General features: G+C 34.0%; 1 pseudogene; it reads left to right on the top strand.

Moving 5' to 3' along the window:
• The first annotated feature begins 2,112 nt into the window (after nt 1-2,112).
• On the top strand, nt 2,113-3,529 carry LOC124887708 (annotated as a pseudogene).
• Nucleotides 3,530-17,230: the final 13,701 nt, after the last annotated feature.

Genomic DNA, 17,230 nt, shown 5'->3' on the forward strand with positions numbered 1-17,230 from the left:
CTTCTGATTGAGATAACACTTGTAAAGCAAGCTCATAGAGGGTGGATGTAGCCGAGCTGCTACACTTGTTCCTTTACTTGGACTTGATTTGGTTTCTTTTCTTTTAGGAGCCATATTATCTTAAATTAACAGGAACATAAAATAGATTATAATTGATTAATGCATTGTTAAAAAGGATAACAGTAAATCTAACATGCACAATGGTAAAATAACAGTTCCAACAGACCACACATCTATTGCAGCAGGTACGTACGTTATCTGTTGTAATATATAACCGACCTTTTGCAATGGATGAGTAAACCATTGGAAACAATAAAAATAGATCACTAATTTATTGCACCAGTTATTTTATCTAATGCAACATATAACCGATCTGTTGCAATGGATAAGTAAACCGTTGGAAACCATAAAAATAGATCACTAATCTATTGAACCAAGTAGTTTATCTATTGCAACATATAACCAACCTATTATAAGGATGAGTAATTCATTGGAAACCATAAAAATTGATCACTAATCTGTTGCACCAGGTAGTTTATCTATTGCAACATATAACCAACTTGTTGCAATGGATGAGTAATCCTTTGGAAATAGTAAAAATAGATCACTAATGTGTTGCACCAGGTAGTTTATTTGTTGCAACATATAACCAACCAGTTGCAAAAATGAGTAAACCATTGGAAACAATAAAAATAGATCACTAATTTGTTGTATCAAGTATTTTATCTGATGCAACATATAACCAACCATTGCAACGAATGAGTAAATCATTGAAAATCATAAAACGGATCACTAATCTATTGCATCAGGTAGTTTATCTTTTGCAACATATAACCAACCTGTTGCAATGGATGAGTAATTTGTTAAAAAGCATAAAAACAGATCACTAATCTGTTGCATCAGGTATGTTATCTATTGCAACATATAACTGACCTGTTGCAACGGATGAGTAATTCGTTGGACAAAAAAAATAGATCATTGATCTGTTTAAACATATCACTCATTTGTTGTAAAATGAGTTATCTGTTGGATCAATATTATTTAGATTTCTTCCAAATAGAAGAGTCGTCTGCCGCAGCAGATGAATGATATGTTAGATTATTCATCTATTGCATTAGATTTTCATAGTTGCATCATATTTTAATCTGTTTCATCAGATGTTTTCATCTGTTGCATCAGATGTCTTCATCTGTCGCATCAGATGTTTTATCTGTTGCAACACCATTTTTACCAAGACAAACAATAAATCAACCCAGCAACACCAACACACCATACACACACATACTAAGAACATCAACTGTGAACAAAAATCACCACCAAATCTGAATCAACAGTATGACAACAAGATGAAGAAATGCCAAAAATTAGGATTTTATTCAGTCCACATTTCAATACTAGAAGAATAGTTGGCTCAAGTTCCTCTGTTTCTTCATAATTTTTTACCTGTGAAAAAAGAAATGGGACGACGAAGAACTCGAAGTTATTGTCACTGGAGAAGTCTTCACGTCGATTGACGGTTGAAAGTCAAAAGGGAACTCACCCGACTATTTTTTACCGAAGGTTGAAGTCGCCGGGGATTGAAGGGAGAATTTTGCAGAAATATTGGTTGGCAGAAAGTTGAGAGAAGCTGTCGAGAGAGAGAAGAGAGAGACTAGTTGATTTGGATTGAAGAGGGGTGTGGGTTGATTTGTATTTTGAAAATATTAAAAAGTTTTGAAAATATTAATCAAGTCCATAATTAACTTAATCAAGTGTCCTAATGATGTTTAACCCTTTTAGTTGATCAATGTCACCAATCCTTCATTCAAGACTTAAAAGACACCTTTCCTTCAATTTTCTCATGTATGTAAATGAAATATTTGCATGAAGTAGTTACATTATAATATAACATTTTCTAGTACTTATTTGTAAGGCAAAGAACATTAAATTCATTCATCTAAATTGTTAATCTTTTGCTCAAACTCAAAGTTTTAATCTGTCTGGACAATTTTGTATATTGGCTAATGTCCGTTAACATGTCAGCTCTTTGGATTATATTGGTATATTGTCAATGAACTCAAAAGAAATTTATTTTGTGACTTGAATTTATTGTTCTTCAATTTTTTGATTTATCCCCCTTCTCTTAGGATTGTTCAGCTTGGATTCAATGGCTTTACGGATATTGTTAAGCAAGAGTCAGCTAAATGTTTTAGTTCCTCGCAAATTTTGGAACTTCAGCATAACGAAATACATGGCGAGTTTCCTTTGATTTTGATGAACAATTCTGTGTTGACATCGTTGGACGTGTCATGGAATTTATTCTCTGGGAAAATCCCAAGTGCCATTGGGAACTTGTGGAGATTGCAGAAACTGAGAATGATAAATAATTCACTTGAAGGTGCTCTTCCGTTTGATATTACGAACTGTAGTAACTTGAAGGTTCTTGACGAGGGAAATTTCAATGTTTTTAGGTGATCTTAGAAGCTTGAAGACATTATCACTAGGAAGAAATCAATTTTCGAATTTCATTCCTTCTAGTTTTAGGAAATTAATTAACTGATCTCGAGAGTATGAGTTTGGGAGGAAATGGTCTCAATGAAAGCTTGCCCGATGAGGTAATGAGTTTGAGCAATTTAAGTATATTGAACCTCAGTAGAAACAAGTTTTCTGGTAGTATGCCAATTGGTATTGGGAACCTTCAGTAGCTCTCGGTTATGAATCTGAGTAAAAATTGGCTTTTCAGGCACTATTCCTTCTAGCATTGGGACATTGTATAAGCTAACGGTTGTTGATTTGAGTGGACAGAATTTCTCAGAGGAAATACCATTTGATCTTGCTGGTTTGCCTAATATACAGGTTAATAGCGGTGTAAGAAAATAACTTATCTGGTAATGTTCTTGAAGGTTTCAGTAGCTTGTTGGGTATGCAATATTTGAATCTTTCTTCTAATTCCATTTCTGGACATATACCATCTACATTTTGGTTCTTGACCTTATTAGTTGTACTTTCTTTGTCTAACAACCACATAAAATGGTTCAGTTTCTCCTGATTTGGATAACTGCTCCACTCTGGTGAATTTGGATTTGCATTCAAATTCATTGAGTGGCCAAATATCTGTTGATCTCCGACATCTGTCTCACTTGAGTGTGTTGGATTTGGGTAGAAACAACTTAATGGGTAAAGTTCCGATAGATATTTCCAATTATTCATCCTTGACATCGTTCGTGCTAAACTTGAACCATCTTTCCAGGAACATACCAGAGTCGCTATCCAGTTTATCAAACTTAACTGTCCTTGACATCTCTACAAACAACTTCAATAGGGAAATTCTAGCTAATCTAACAACGCTCTCTAGTTTGGTGAGTTTAATTGTGTCAAAGTAATCAAATAATAATTGAACGGCCAGATTCCAATGATGTTGGGCTCCCATTTTAACAAGTCATACCCTTTTGCAGTAAATGAAACCTTAATAATCAGGGTGCAACAAACAGTGAAGCCTTTCTTGTTTAAGAGAACATCTGGTGAACCTGAAGTTTTAGGTGCAAACTAAGCATATACATCTAGTATATATGAAGCTATAGAACCAAACTAAGCATATACAACTAGTATAGTCAACTTACCAAAATAAATCATATACAACTAGTATATATGAAGCTATAGGACAAAAGTAACCATATATTTTTATCTAACTCTTGCTATTGTGGGCAACTAGACTAAACCAATATTTTCTATAATCATCTACAATGTCTTCCAGATAATAAAAAATTTGCTATGCTCGGGTTTAGCTTTTCCAACTATTAAGTATTAATTAATCAAAGGAGTTCTTAAGGACTGACTTTAAACCACCAAAAAACTTGACAGGATACTAAGGTTTTAATCCACACAATAATTCTAGTTGCCAAAAGATTGTTGATTTGTTGTTTAAATCAAATTACACTTCGTTCCTCCTCTTTCCCCAATTATTTGGTATGAAAGAAACTATTTCTATTTCTATGAGGATAAAGGTTTTGCGTTACTTTTACTATTACAAGTTGCTAATAATATCTATTTGTTGATGAAATTGCTAATAATATCTATTTGTTGATGGAGACAGGCGTATGTAGAATATTGGCTATGGGTTTATTTGAAGTCATAACTTTTGACACAAAATCTAAATTCATGCATAAAACCTGCTAAAATCTTAATAAATATTAGACTTAAAGTCATAATATAAATTCACTTCTGATTGAAGACAATAACTGTCATCCGCTAGTCCTTGATTGTTATATTTTAAAAAGGTTATAGTAAGAAATTATGTTCAACCATTCCCTACTTATAAATAGAAACTGGTTTCCAAGTGATCAGGATGAACCACATACACTAATATACCAAGATTCTAAATGAGAGAAAACAGGAAGGTCTAATTTGCATTATTTGTGATCCATGATTTGTGCCATTCTCTCTTATTGAAAATCATTAAGTTAACACAATTTATTTGTAAGGTAAAAGTTAATGTTCTGAAGTACACAGCGATGAGAACACTTGGTTAAAATGTGTGTCTGCTGATAAAAAATGGTCTAGTCTAGAGATATCAAAGGGAAGTACAATAACTGGATTGGCTATATAAATCACCACGGACATGTTCCTCCATATAAAACTCATCTCAGGCCCATTTCAATGGAAAGTAAAATAAAAAATTCACCAAGCAGAAAAGCTAAAATTTCACTTATTGCTTAAATTTAAGTCAATCATCTGCTGCGAGGATCGGTTGGCTTGGGAAAATAGGGGGAAGAGTGTCGGGTGTGTGAATGGGGGGAGCTGTGTAAAAAGGTGATAGCTATTTTCATCTCCAAATATAGACGAAGTGATACCACAAATCAACTCCCGTTTTAATAACTCATTGTATTATTCTGAACAACTCATTCTTTATTGATACTTGTATGTGTGAAGCTATCACTAATGTAATTTGTTGATTTTTTTGTCCTGCCTTGGTGGATATATATTTTATATATTGGTTCCAACAATATCATAGCCTTGAAACTGCATTCCAACCGTATAAAAGCATGACCTGCCAATTCCACCTTCCTCTGCCATCCATGTGTACTACTGGAGCAATAATTTCAGCAATTTTGTCCACTAGATATTCACAATTCTGTTGCTCTTGCCTCTTTTTTCTCAGTTGCAAATAATTTCCTCACTGGAAGAATTCCTGAATTCATATGTAAGGCCAGCTACCTTCAAGTTCTTGATTTGTCCAACAATGCCTTGAGTGGAAAAATACTACTATGTGTACTGACTTATAGTCCAACTCTTGGAGTGGTGAATCTAGGGAACGATAGACTCTATCGTGTTATACCGGATTCATTTTCAGTTGGTTGTGCTCTAAGAACTTTAGACCTCAGTAGGAACACCTTAGAAGGAGAGCTGCCAAGATCACTTGTCAACTGCATGTTGTTGGAGGTCCTGAATCTTAGTTTTTGCTTCTGATTTGAAATAACTTTAATTTGTTGCTATTGGACAAGCTAACAAGTGATTCAATAACTAACTATTCGTTTGAGTGCTAACAATTTTTTCCTTTTCAGAATGTCCAGGTGTCCCTTTGAGTATCGATTAGTTTGAAAGAAAATATGGCAGTTGTATCGTGGTGCTTGAAGATTACTTCTAACTTTTTTTTTTACTAGAATTCATGACTTGTTTTTATTAAGTCTATGTTTTTGTTGAAACTACTTGAATGAAGGATGTATATAGATGCCCAATATTGGCTATGACTATTGTTTTTTATCTTTTTTAGTGAAAACGTTTAATTTTTCCTTCAATCACAATTCTCAATCATTGGGTTGAGTTGACATTCTGGGTTGGTTAGCAAACGATGGGGTGTTCCTTCCTAAATGTATATATTTTGTAATTCCACCCTTTAGATTTATTGAGAATTCTGCCATTGTTTATCTTCTTCCCTCCCCCCCCCCCCCCCCCCCTCTCTCTCTGCTTCGCCCAAAACTTCAAAGAAGATGGAGGGGAAGGTGGTAAAGGACTGCTAGCAGGAAAGACAACAGCAGCAGAAGCCAACGAGGAGAAATACAAAAAAAGGACTATTTCTAGGTCTTCTTGTGCAGGTCTCCAGTTGTTGTTGTGTTTTACTGATGTAGAGCTTGTAATTCACAAGATTCTAAAGATTATTTGATATGTTACGATATATAATAATCATAAAAAACTCAGAGAATCGAAAAATCGATAAGATCAAAAGAACTCGACTAAAACTGAAAGCAAAAAAATCAATTGTATATATTGATTTAATTTGGTTTATAGATTTAAAAAATCGATATTATTGATTTAGTTATATTTTAGTGAAAAACCAAACCAACTCAACCTATGTACACCCCTACCTCATATCATGCATGCATATTCATGAGACATTAGTACTATTGAGATATTATGATTTTTGTAAGACTATGAGCCACTTTTTAAAAATCCTTGGTCGAGGTCATTTTCCGGCAAGGTTGATTGAGATTGTGAAAGTATATGGTGTGCTAACCTCTATGGATCCTACCTAGTAGTTGTGATCTCGGTGGGTTAATATAAAAATTCATGTGATGACTTTTATCATACATCATTATCACACCCCTTTTTTTCTAGAGGGAGTTGAAGGTCGAAGGATTTTTTCAATTAAAGTGACGATATTGAATAGGCATTAATTAATTTACAGAGTCACCACTTGAAATCGAGTTATGATGTTCCAAGTCACCTTTTGAATCCCTAATCAATAGGAAATAACTCTAGTTTTGGTCTGCATAAACAGAAGACCGGATAAGGAATTCTATTGACCAAGGGGAAGGTGTGAGGCACCCCTCGAGTCCCATGGTTCTAGCACTATCGCTTTATTAACTTATACTTAACTAAAACTATTTTGATAAATTATGTTAAGGCCTAAGTTTGCTCATTTTATTATATTAAAACTTGTCTATTATTTTATATTAACTAAATCAATGAAAATTTAATTTTAGAAAAATATTAGTCAAGGTGCACTATTGCATCCTTGAACTTTAAATGTCTCAAAAAGATGTGTACGCCGCATTCTTAATTGAGACGGATATTTTTAAACATGTCTAAAATTTATCTAATATTTAAATGTTTTGATATTTATCTATTCAAAGTGCTACTTAACTTTAACAATGAACGAAAGCAATTTCCATTTAAAATAATTAAAATAAAAATAAAATGAAGAAAACAAAATTATCCATATTACGTTAATCTTGATAACCCAAATTTATTTTTAATAATAATAACAATAATAATAATAATAATAATAATAATTAAATTTAATAAATAAATAAATAATAATAATAATAATTTTTAAAAAATATTTAATTAAAATCAGCAAAAATTTGCCCAAATAATTGCAGTAGAAGATAAAAGGACACATATCAAACAAGAAATCCCAACACCCATAAAATAATTAAATCAAAATCAAAAATATATTTATTTTATTTATTACTATTATTATTATGATTATTATAATTATAATTATAATAATAATAATTATTATTATTATTATTATAAGAAGAAAAGAATACACCCACACACAACTCACACACACGCACAGAACAATCGCCCCCCCCCCCCCCCCCCCCAATTTTCTCTCCTCTCTCTCATTCTCAAAATCACTGTTATTCACCATTACTGACGCCAACAAATTCCGACGGGTTTTGGAGGAAAAGAAAGGGCAGCGGAGCCGGCGCGGGAGGTTGCCAGATCTGGGCTTTGGGGAATGATAATTGGTTGGCGATGATGGCTATTGGTTCACAGGTTCCAACGAAGAGGGAAAAGGGAAGAAGGGATGACGCGCCGGAAAATGGGGAGAAAAAGAAGCATCGCCGGTGACAATGGATTTCCCGGCGGATCTGGTATAAAGGGATGGGTGTGGGAGCGGCGCTGACCTCCGCCGGCTGTTTGGTTGCTGATTTTAATGGATTCTAGGGAATTTTGGTTTCTGGTTTGTTGTTTTGAGTTATCTCCGGCGAGTTTTCAGTGTGGGCTCGCCGAAAAACTCAAGAAATTAAATATTTTTCATTCATTCCTCTACTTTCTGATTTCTCTTTCATTTACTGGTTTTCTATTATTTTTTAGTATGTGCGCACAATTTTTGTGAGCGTGTGTATGTTGTTGGTAACAAAAAAAGCATACGGATGTTTAACAGTGGGTGTGTGAATTTCGTAAAACAGTTAATGTGCGTGTAGTATATTTTTGCATATTCATTTTAACTTTTTCTTTTCACTTCAAATTTTAACAAGACAGTGTTTAACACATAATGTTTAAATTCTTGACATATGATGATAAGAGATTCACGTAATCAAATATGCATACTAAATAATGTATTGAAATTATTAACATAAATTTGAACATGATTTGGTTCATTATAAAATTTTATACAATAAATAACACAAAGTAAAACAGGAACCTGTTGATGAACTAACGCAGAAGACTTGAATATTATCACTAGAAACTCGAACGAAAACTCCAATTCAACTTTACTTTTCTCTGATTTTCACTCTGTTTTTCTATTCTAGTTTTGATACAGTCTGATGATGTAGAATAGTTTCTGATCCAGATGTATGTTGTAGGAAGAGTCCTTAAATAGAAGGAAGTCTGGGGGCAATAGTTGGGTAGTTTAGGATAGGAATTTTTTTAAAATTTTGAATCTTTTTTCCTTTTTTTTGTATTATTTTTTAAAATAATAAATAAATAAAATATCCTAAAATGTAACTTTATTTATTTAATTATTTTTAACTACAAATTTATTTAAAATAAAATAAAATTTAAAATAATATCGGACCAGATATAAATATTTAATACCGAAATATATATATATATATATTAAACTCGGGGAGAGTCAAAAATTACGTGTCTATATTTTGTCCCTCTTTGTGTGAAATCTTGAAAGTTTTAATACAAAAAAGTAGACAAAGAGGTGATTTTTTATCCTTAAATTATTTGAAAAGTAAGGACAAAATAAAATAAAAGAAAAAATGTGACCGTGTCCTGGTTTTGGATCACCTACATATCCCGGGATATAAGGAAATCAGGTCACGTGTAATTCAAAGAAAACATGGTAAGAGAATGAATTAAAGGTCTAGTGAGATTCCATCGTGTTTTCGGTTAACGACTTCTGCCTTTTTTACATTCAAATGACTAACAAAATCAAAAATGAAAAAGACAAGTGAAAATTTCAATCTTTAGAATCTTGATTCGAATCTTCATGAATTGAACTTGAAAATTCACCCTATTCTTCAGGTGGGCTCCTGAATCACTTTTTTTTCACCCTGTTCTTCAGGCGAGGTCCTGGACTTTCTATTTCTTAACCTGGTCTTCAAGCAGGCACCTGGACTTACTTTTTCTTCACCCTGTTCTTCAGGCTGGCTCCTGGACTTATTTTTCTTCACCATGTTCTTCAGGCAGGCTCCTGGACTTACTTTTCCTTCACCCTGTTCTTCAGGCGGGCTCCTCGAATTACTTTTTCTTCACCCTTTTCTTCAGGCGGGCTCCTGTACTTATTTTTTTTCACCCTGTTCTTCAGGCGGGCTTCTGGACTTCCTTTTCTTCACCCTGTTCTTCAAGCGGGCTCCTGGACTTTTCTTCTTCACCCTGTTCTTCAGGAGGGCTCCTGAAATCACATCAAAACTAAAAAGAATATTATCCCAAACAAAGATTATTATAAATAGATATTCCATTTTCTAAAAAGGTAAAGTTCTAAACAACCAGAATTAAATTGTTGCCCCAGTTTATCGTCAGAGAACTTTTGTGAAAGTCACATCATAACTACTTGAAAAACCCAAACAAAGAAATGCATCTTCTATGGGTTAATTGGAATGATTTGACTAGAAAGTGCATTTTTTAGAAGTCAAAGGGAATGACTTGACTAAAAGTATATTTTCTAAGAATCAAGAGGAATGACTCGACTAGGAAGTACGTCTTATATTAATCAAGAGGAATGAATCGACTAAAAGGTACGTCTTATAGGAATCACAGGGAATTGAATCGACTAAGAGGTACGTCTTATAGGAATCAAGGGGAATGACTCGACTAAAAAGGTACTTCTTATAAAATCAAGGGGAATGACTCGACTAAAAGGTACGTCTTATAGGAATCAAGGGGAATGTCTTGACTGAAAGGTACGTCTTATAGGAATCAAGGGGAATGACTCGACTAAAAGGTATGTCTTGTAGGAATCAAGGGGAACGACTCGACTAAAAGGTATATTTTATAGGAATTAAGGGGAGTGACTCAACTAAAAAATACGTCTTATAGGAATCACGGGGAATGACTCGATTAAAAGGTACATCTTATAGGAATCAAGGGGGATGACTCGACTAAAAAGTACGTCTTATAGGAATCAAGAGAGATGACTCAACTAAAAGGTACGACTTATAGGAATCAAGGGGAATGACTTGACTAAAAGGTATGTCGTATAGGAATCAAGGGGATGACTCGACTAAAAGGTACGTCTTATAGGAATCAAGGGGGATGACTTGAATAAAAGGTATGTCTTATAGGAATCAAGGGGGATGACTCGACTAAAAGCTACGTCTTATAGGACTCAAGGGAAATGACTCGAATAAAAGGTACATCTTCCAAGAATCAAGGGAGATGACTCAACTAAAAGGTACATCTTATAGGAATCAAGGAGGATGACTCGACCAAAAGATACGTCTTATAGGAATCAAGGGGGATGACTCAACTAAAAGGTACGTCTTATAGGAATGAAGGGGATGACTCGACTAAAACGTACGTCTTATAGGAATCAAGGAAAATGACTCAACTAAAAGTTACGTCGTATAGGAATCACGGGGAATGACTCGACTAAAAGGTACGTCTTATAGGAATCACGGGGAATGACTCAACTAAAAGGTACGTCTTATAGGAATCATGGGGAATGACTCAACTAAAAGGTACGTCTTATAGGAATAAAGAGGAATGACTCGACTAAAAGGTACGTCTTATAAGAATCAAGGGGAATGACTCAACTAAAAGGTACGTCTTCTAGGAATCAAGGTTCAATTTAAGAAGTATATTATGTAGCAGTTGAAAACTGAAATATCTAGACAAAGAAGTATGTCTCCGAGGGATATAGGATGATGAATTTTTACCATAATTTGATTATCAAACCTAGGTAGCAACATTTCTGTCTGTATTTTTTGAAATAAGGCAATGCAACCATTGATATTTATACTCTGAAGGCCTTGATTTGAAGGTAGCATGTTTCTTGTTTCATCAAAGAAAACTTGTGAGTTCAAAAACATGGTGGGGGTTTGTGGGTTTAGCTTCCATGGTAATCACTTTTGCCCTCGTCACATTTAACCTTGCTTCCAATCATTAGCATCTGTCACTAACTTGCTGCATCATTGACCCAAACTCAAATTATTAGAAGTGACTCTGAAACAAATATAGTATCTATGCTTTCCCATGCTCCTCAAATAAACCCTTTGAACCTTTGTATTTCCATGAATTCTTAAACTCGTCTGTTGACAAAACTTTCTGCATGTCTTATTTCGGCTCACAATCATGTCTCTTTCATGTGTTGGCTTTTTGTCTTTCTTTGTGCAATTAAAGAAACTAGTAGCCAATTTTGAAATATTTTCTCACTTTTTATGAAACAGACTCGACTCAAAGACACGAGAAAAATGACAATAATTTTTATTTGATGACAAAGATACCAAAAAAATCAAAAATAAAAAAAGAAAAAGAAAAGGGAAAAACAAAAGTCTTTTTTTTTTAAATGACAAAAGAAAACTTATTTGGGTGTGGTAGTCGATTCCAGCAATCATGACATGCATTTTGAATTAATCAACTTGATCTACCCACACTAATCATTACAACTCTTGACCACTTAATGAGTTTGAAATGGAATCAATCTTGAATATGCTCCTTCTAGATCATAATCCTCCTTCGGCTAGTGGCACCTCAATGGGTTTTTGTCAACGCCTATCTCATTTTCATTTCTTTATCAGATAACTATCATCTTATGGTTCCCAAAAGGGTTTTCACCAATAAGACTCTCATTTTTACTCATTCATTTTTTTTCTTTTTTTCTTTTTGAAAATGCCCAACATATGAAATATCATGCACCCATAACATGTTTACCTTGACATTCTCAAAGATCGATCTGAAAGTCTTTCTTTGGTTGTAACTTGGCTTTTGGAAAAAGTTAGAAAGAAAGGGAGGTATGAGATTAAAAAATTTACATAATATTGGGTGAAACATACAACTTTTGAAATCGACTCTTTTAAGGAAATAAACTTTGTCCCTGTTTCATTTCATTCTGGGTAATTTAAATTTTCTTTTGGTTGGACCGAACCCCAAAGTAGGGCTGCCTACGTATCTTTTTATAGCAAGAATCAAGTCAAACGTAGTTCAGACAACTTATTTTTTTGCTTGATTTTTTTCTCTATTTTTGGCTCTCTTTTTTTCTGTTTTTTTTAGAGAGAGAGATAGGGATTTTTTTCTTTTGCTGACTCTATTTCTTTTTGGAATTTCTTCTGACTATATCTCTCTTTCTTGACACCTTTATTTTTTTTCTCACACTCTATTTTGATTCCAAAAGAGGTGTATAAAAGAAAATAAAATTAAAGCTCAAAGGGGGTAACAAAGGATGACATAATATTTGGATAGTAGAATGAAATGCCTTCATCATATCAATCCTTAAAAATGCAAGTACTTAACATGCAATCCGAGAATGAACATAAAAATCATACACATCTTTTCAATAGTAATTTTGACTGAACACGTATATCACTGCTTCTCATGCACATGAAACATACAGGTCCACATGTGTTGTACTTTCCTCACAATAGATGACTTATGCCTTTATTTTTTTAGCTAACTTTATTTTTCTTCTCCTGACTATGGAAACTATATATCCTTTGATTGATCTCATTCAAAATATTTGAGATGGACCTTTTCACTGAAGACCAAATCATTTTTATTCACAAAGTGATTGCAGTAATATATTCAAGTGAGGTTGTAACTATGTCCCCAAACACCTAAAAACTTTACTTATTTTCTCAGATGCTGTCTTTTTCTAACTTTAGCTCTCTGATTCAATGTTTCATGATTAAGCTGGATTTTAAGTTTTGGCTGAAAATTTTGCAGGTATGTCATAACACTAGAATCAACATAAAACGTATTGTGCAAAGAAGACAAATAAACAACTTAAAAAAGCAAGACAAAACAACAAGGACACCATATTTCATTAAAAGAAAAGATAGAAAGGTTTAAACAAAAATGACAAACAGACAAACAAGATAGATTTTGAACTACAATCCTAAAATAATTTGAAAAAACAGAAAGAAAAATAAAACAAACTACCAACAATCTTCCCAAGTAAGGGAAGGAGTGACTTCCCAATTGTTGAGCTTAACATCTTAGCCATTAATTTGCATATAAACATCACTAGAGCTTCCACCACTGTCCAACATATTTCTTTCAACAAATAAATTTTGGATCCTCATGCTTGACTCATTGTATTCCACGTATTGTGCATTACCGTATATTGGTAAAGAATTTCGTGTGACGCTCGTAGTGTCAATGTTTTACACTATAATTAATTTTTCTTAAATCATCCTTTCTATTTCTCTTTTCAAAGCATGACAATTGTTAATACTGTGATCCTGAATATCAGAATGATATGCACATCGTACATGAGGATTAAAATTTCTTGAATGTAGATCAGGAGTACACTCAAGGAGAGGAGTGATTATGCCTAACTTTCTCAATCTCTCGAATAAACTAGCATACGACTCCTCAATTGGTGTAAAATTATTCTTTGACTTTCTCCTCTTTGCAAACCCCAGCCTCAATTAAAACTTGGACTTAGAAGTTCCTCAATAAATATGTGGGGTTCGTGGATGATGTTGGGGGATCGATGCATGTCATTGTGGATAAGAAAATAGATGAGCATACAACCATGCACTATTCAAAGAATACTGAGGAAGTGGAATGAAATATCTTAGATTTTACAAAGAGGAACCTTGTTGCAGGTGAGCATGTGGATTTGATATGAAATCTCGGAATTGAGACTGACATTATTGTTGAGTTGGACCTCTTGAGCTCTGTTTTTCCCCTGTAATGACAATAGGTACATTTTTCTTTTTTTTTTCCTTCTGTCCCTCTCAACTGATGGCAATATCATCCAAAGTATTTTACAAAATCCTTCTACCCATCATGTTCCTCAAATTTTGATATATCAAGGCTTGGGGGAAGGTTAACACTTGAAGACATGCCCCAGTCTTTATATGCAACATCTTCATAATTCGCAATTCTCTGAAAATTTTTTATAGCCTTTTCTGTGTTCTTCATTTTCCTAGTCATTTTCTCTTGCTCTTCTGCCATGTCAGACTTCTTAGTAAGAAATTTTGGTGATCCAATTAACATAGATATAGGCTCAGGAGTATAATAGTGATCATCAAGAGTGTCAAAAATTGACTCACTAGCATATTGGGGAAGCACAATCATCGAACAAAAAGCCAAGGTGGAAGCTTCAGTATAGGGTTAAGTAATAGAGGCAGAGACTATAGGTGGTGCTATAGATTATGAGGCATGTTGTGGCGCACAACCAACAGTAGAAAACTAACCTTGCAATTTTGGTTAAAAAATCAAGGATTTGTAGGGTCAATAGTGGGAAATGGAGGAGAAGGAAACCCACTGCTCCAAGCTAGATATATTTCCAATATTTGTTGCCTAAAACTCACAATCTCTTGCTTTAACCTCTTATTTTCCTGACTCTTTATCTGATCTATAATTTCACTCTCTATATTCTTGCTGGACATGACTCTCTTCCCTAAATTTGGTGTAATATGGGGACCAGCCAAAATACCAAAAATCGACCACCTTAAACTAACTGTATAAGAAATAACAAAGGCGTTAGATTGCAATATTTTAAAAAAAAACTCTTTTTCTTTTATCTTCTTTTTAAAAAGAAAAAATCACCGAACCCCATAAGAGCTGCCTACATGTCTCACTAAGATGAGAATCAGGTGTGCATAGATCTCGAAATATATGTCGTACGAAATTTATCCTCAAGACCCTAAAGGTTTAGAGCTGTTAAGGTTTATTGTATTACCCCGAATCTAGTAACCAGAATGCCATACGGTGCTCATGACCCCGAAGGACCACAAGCTAACCCATGACTGATATTTGTAGTGAACACTGCATAACAACTGTATAAATGTGGAATTATAGACTAAAAAGAGATAAGGTTCAAATATTTGATAACACATAACATCTGAATAATATGGTATCACCATACCAAAACTGAAATAACTATCTGAACATGCTAGTCTGAAAGACTCTAAACTGTCTAAAAAATGTGAAGTTGATGGGACATGTCCCCAACTAACTCTGAACTACTGAAATAATAAATTAATAAAATAATCATATTATCCTTGAATGATGAGGACTCACTACTAGTCTGACTGCTGAATGTCTGATCTACTAAGGATTCTCTGGAGCTCGTTCTTCTGAACCTATGGTATAAAAACACTATAGCGCAATACATTAGTACGATCGAATGTACTGGTATGTAAGTGAGGTAGGCTGAATGTAAGGGGTTTATATGCATGAAAAATACTAACTGACTGAATAACATGAACGTGAGAACACATACATGAATATGTGAACTATGAATGAGATCATGACATCACTGAATCTGAATATTGATAACATAAGTTTTGCATAAATGATATACTATTATCTGAATGACTGTGTCTGATAGTCCTGTTTTTGATGGAACTAGCTGAGTTCCGTACTGAACTGGGAGATTGTATCTGACAGTCCTGAATTTTGTAGAACTATCTAAGTTCTATTACTTAGACTAAAACTGAGACTGTAATTATGGGAAGTAGTCATCTAACCGACATGCCCCAAATGAGATAATATAATTGAGAATATAATTGAGTTGGGGTCCAATCTGTAACCCCAATTAGAAAGGTGTTAATACCGCGCCACTAGTAAGGACAGATTATGAGTAATCCCTCATCTAACAGGTACTCTAAGGAGAACGGTGGGACCCTCATCTAACAGGTTAAGTCACCTAACCAACCCTCATCTAACAGGTTAGATGTCTCAATATACGCTGGGTACATAGTTTTGGAGAGCAAATATTGCTTCTAAGAATCACACCCTCTACTCGTAAGTGAGTTCCCATCCTTGGGCTCACTCAGTGCTGAATCGTACTCCCATCAAATTAGACACTGAATTAATTTTACTGGACTAAATAGACTGAGTTCACTGAGTTCTGTTGACTGGTGAAATATTATAGAGATATGATAAATGACTGAGATTACTGAGATTACTGAGTTTTCCTGAGTCATGAGACTGATTGAATTCTACTGAACATGGCTTGACTGAGAGTATCTTGAAAAATGACACTAGCTCTAGGCATACTGCTAAATTGTTGGGTACCAGTACCCCTAGGAATCGATAGCATGTAACTGAAAAGATGTGACCCTTCTTGACACATGACCATAGTCAACAATTCATAGTACAATCATTGGGGATTTTTATGAAGTATTCGCATGCTATAACCTTACACATAAATAGGAATGGATGTAAACATATCATAATTTCATAAGTTTAATCTCATGAGCATTATGTTAATCCATTACAAAGAATAACAATAACGTGGGAGTCATATCGAACATAAGGGAGAAACATGGATTCATCAATTTTGGTCACAAATGAGTCATAAGGCATAATTATATTCTCTTAGGCATCTTATCAAACACCTTGCATGCATATCTTTAGGCTTAGGCAAGAATATTGAAATAATACTTCATGGCAATATTTTACACTTCCAATGCAAGAATTTCAATCACATACTAACATATTTTCATGATAGTCATTAAAAACTTCAACTTGAAAATAAAACAACAACATAAACATTGATATAATTCAATTCATACCATGGAATCCAAAGTTTATATTTCAAATAGGGTTTCTTGAGGTTCATGGGTGAAAGGAGCCCATGACTCAACACTTGACATACCTGGGTGGATGATTTCTTGAAGATTAGTCGAGGAAATCTTGAATTCATGACTTGATATTAAATACCTAGGGTTTCTTGTTCTTGGGGATTATCTTCGAGAGAAACCCTAATTTGGTATTACAGATGAATAATGAAGTTATGAACTCTGGTCTGATTTAATTAGGGGTTAAAACGGGTGAAAAAACCAAAATACCCTTTTAAAAATGACTTAAAATCTCTAATCGAAAGTGGCGATGG

The sequence above is a fragment of the Capsicum annuum genome, chromosome 10 (genome assembly GCF_002878395.1).
Source record: "Capsicum annuum cultivar UCD-10X-F1 chromosome 10, UCD10Xv1.1, whole genome shotgun sequence".
Classification (NCBI taxonomy): domain Eukaryota; kingdom Viridiplantae; phylum Streptophyta; class Magnoliopsida; order Solanales; family Solanaceae; genus Capsicum; species Capsicum annuum.